Below are 4209 nucleotides of genomic sequence, written 5' to 3' on the forward strand. Positions count from 1 at the left end.
TCCTGATTTCGTTTGTAATTCTATTCACTTGTTCTACTGTGCCGTGTTTAGCACGAAACCCGAATTGGTGGGTTGGTATTATATTATTTTCGTGGAGGAAAGGAGACATTTTTGATAGTAAAACTTTTTCGAATATTTTGGAAAGACATGGTAAGAGACTTATTGGTCTGTAGGAAGACGGTTGTGTTAAGTCTTTTCCAGGTTTATGCGTCCTATGGCATCGGTTTTACGGACATTTGGATAACCGTCAACACGCTCCAATTGCTTTCGTCGTTGAAATGTTTTCGATGATGGATTCCAAGTGAAATATTGTGGTATTTCGGAATATAGCAATGTTCTTGCAAAACGTGCAATGATACACACATTAAATTTCTTATGTGCATCCTCCAAACAGATCCCAATCACCCCTGAAAATTTCATTGAAATCGGGCAAGCCGTCTAGGAGGAGTATACGAACAGGAAGTTTTGCCACTTAATTTTATATATATAGATGATTTTCTATGGGACTTTATGCCGAATATATAGGTCATATTGTGTGTTATCTTAATAAAATTACATCAATAAACTGCTAGAGTGTAAAATGTTCGGTTGGACGTGATCTTAGCCTTTCCTTATTTTTTACAAATTGTTTTGGGCTATCGACTCAACCTTATACAATTGAACAATAACAAAAATATTTTAACAAAGCAACAATAACAACCTTCAAAATATTATTTTTTTGTTTTCTCTTTTTATGTTTTTCTTGTCAACTCGAATAAAATTCTCTTATTGATATCTTCCTCGCAATTTTTCCATATTTACTCACTTTCTAATCTTTTTCTGGCTTTCCGCGAATATTTCAAGACTAAAATTAGCCAGATCGGAAAGTTAAAAAAGTTTAGGGGTGTACCACCCTTAACATTTAGGAGGATTAAAAATAGATGTTGTCCGATTCTCCACCCTAGCCGATATGCACGCTAAGATTCACGAAAATCGGTCGAGCGGTTTCAGAGGAGTTCAATAACGTACACCGTGACACGAGAATTTTATATATTGATAAATAAAGTTAAATAAATAAATTGCGAGAGTATAAAATGTTCGGTTACACTCGAACTTAGCCCTTCCTTACTTGTTTTTATATACGAATATTTTTTACTTTTTCTCTTAAATTTGAAATTATATTAGAGTTTCTAGTAACTTAAATGTCACTATGTATGTGAGGTTGTAGGCATGCAATTAATGTGAACAATTGTTTTTTTTATACTCTCGCAACAAAAGTTGCTAAAGAGAGTATTACAGTTTTGTTCACATAACGGTTGTTTGTAACACCCAAAACTAAACGAGTTAGATATAGGGTTATATATACCAAAGTGATCAGGGTGAAGAGTGGAGTTCAAATCCGAATGTCTGTCTGTCCGTCCGTCCGTCCGTCCGTCTGTGCAAGCTGTAACTTGAGTAAAAATTAAGATATCTTGATGAAACTTGGCACACTTATTTCTTGGCACCATGAGCAAAATCGGACCACTGCCACGCCCACAAAATGGCGAAAACCGAAAACACATAAAGTGCAATAACTAAGCCATAAATAAAGCTATGGAAATAAAATTTGGTATGAAGGATGGCACTATGAAGGGGCATATTTGGATGTAATTTTTTTGGGGAAGTGGGCATAGCCACGCCCCCAAATAGGATTTTGGTATATATCTCGCAAACCAATGAAGCTATATAAACCAAACTCTCTGCAGTCTATTTTTTTAGCCATTTCCTTATACAGTCCAAAAATGACAGAAATCGGATAATAACCACGCCCACCTCCCATACAAAAGTTAGGTTGAAAATTACTAAAAGTGGGTTAGCTCACTAACGAAAAACGTCAGAAACACTAAATTAACATAAGAAATGGCAGATGTTTGTAGTGTGGCAGCCAAAAGTCACACAAAATAGTTGAGAATTCGCAGAAATGAAACAGAAACGAAAGAAAAACAAGTAAGGAGGGGATAAGTTCGTGTGTAACATTTTATACTCTCGCAACTTATTGATGTAATTTTATAAAGATAACACAATTCGACCCATATATTCGGCATAAGGTTCAATAGAATAACGAAAATCATCATAAATAATATGTGGGGACTGAGGTAATTCCTAAACCGATTTCGGTCACTTAATTTTTTATTACTTATAATTAGGTATATGGGATCTGGGGGAAGTTATGACCCCATTTTAACCATTTTTGGTACAGAGACAAACTGTTATAAGTAAACCGAGTGGGGTTGCACTCCGGGAGTGCAGGCAGAAGTGAAAACTTGAACTTATGGCGCGTTGGGCACTTTTATGGGTGACAACTGTTAGGTGCGTTCGCGACATGAGAAATTGTACATAAAAAAATCAAGTTTATCAAAGCAAAGTGGGCACTTTTTGAATGGACATGAAGTATAATAATATAGAAACTATATTCGAAGGAAGTGGTTTTATTTAAATGATTAAATATTAGTTAATAGTAAATACAAAATTTATCAATTCTCATCCATAATTTCAACAACTCTTACATCATCATTATCAGCAAGGTTTTAACATAATACGGCTAAAATAAACGACTGCAGAAAGTTTGGTTTATATAGCTTTATTGGTTTGCAAGATATATACAAAAAACCTATTTTGAGGCGTCATCTGATCATTTATATATAATAACCCCATATCTAACTATTTTATTTCCTGGTGAGACAAACAACCGTTATGTGAACACAACTATAATACACTATGCAACATGTTGCGAGAGTATAAAAATTGAATTTAATTGCCATTTAACTGTCAACTGCAGGTTCGCAGGCTTTTGCAGATATTATCGGAGAACCAGTAGAGTATAGCGAACAACCGGTACTCCTTGCAGGAGATTTCAATGTAAATTTCTCATTGCCAAAAGCTGAACCATTACTGGTATTCCTCAGAGAGAAATTTTCATTAGAAATGATCAATGGAAGAAATGATCCTACGACAAAAGGAGGTATTGATGCGGTATTCGCGAGAAATATAGATAAAATAGATGTAAGACATTTCATATCGTATTTTAGTTATCATAAACCAATTGTAAATATTATAGATGGATTGATATCAGAACCCAGAAATGATAATTGATTTGGACATTGCTTTATAAAATGTGCATAATAAATTTATAAAATGTGAATTTAAGAACGTGTTGGTTACTCCACCAAATTTTTATCCTTTCCCTCTCGCTAGTTTTCTTTCATACAAAATGATATGCATTTCTTGGAGTACACTAAGAAGTATAACTTCTTCCGCGCGTAGTGACATTGTTTCTATCTGAAACGGGTATTTTTTTGAATCTCTCGCAAGATCTTAATTTATGACCTCCCTTACAGAGTTCACGATTGCTGTTGATTATTTTGATTGAAAACGAATGTGTGACTTTAATTGACGTGTTTATTGTATTACATATTATTGCTGACTTGAGGTTTAAACAAGGTTTTATTTGACTCATTTTGATGACTTGTTAGATCTATAGTTTGTCTGTCCATTCGCTAAGCTATCTCGTACTGAGCAGTGAGGAATGTTTTCATTTGCTGCCATGTGGACATTACCCTTCTATCCACTAGTGATTGTTCCCATCGTAGTAATGCAGCATCAGGGAGTTTTTCTGCACAAATAGTTACTATCATCATACTATACAATTTTTTTCTTCTTGACTGGCGTAGACACCGCTTATGCGGTTATAGCCGAGTCCACAACAGCGCGCCATGCATCTCTTCTTTTGGCAGTTTGGCGCCAATTGGTAATACCCAGTGAAGACAGGTCCTTCTCCACCTGGTCCTTCCATCGGAGTGGAGGTCTCCCTCTTCCTCGGCTTCCACCAGCGGATACTGCATCGAAAACTTTCAGAGCATACAATCGTGGGACCATTATACAGGGGTAATTTGTGTTTTTAACACTGATAGGCAATTAGTCACTGCCGAGTAAAATTTTGGAAATTTCTGGCTGGTTTCTTGTTTAATTATCCGTGAATGCAATATAGTGTTTATCAGTTTTTCTATAAACCGATCTGGCTAATTTTAGTCTTGAAATATTCGTGCAAGGCCAGGAAAAGATTAGAAAGTGATGAAATCTGGAAATATTGTGAGGAAGATAATAATAAGAGAATTTTATTCGAGTTGACAGGAAAAAATATAAAAAGAGAAAACAAAACAATTTCTAACAAATAAGGAGACGCCAAGTTCG

The sequence above is a fragment of the Zeugodacus cucurbitae genome, chromosome Y (genome assembly GCF_028554725.1).
Source record: "Zeugodacus cucurbitae isolate PBARC_wt_2022May chromosome Y, idZeuCucr1.2, whole genome shotgun sequence".
Taxonomy (NCBI): Eukaryota; Metazoa; Arthropoda; class Insecta; order Diptera; family Tephritidae; genus Zeugodacus; species Zeugodacus cucurbitae.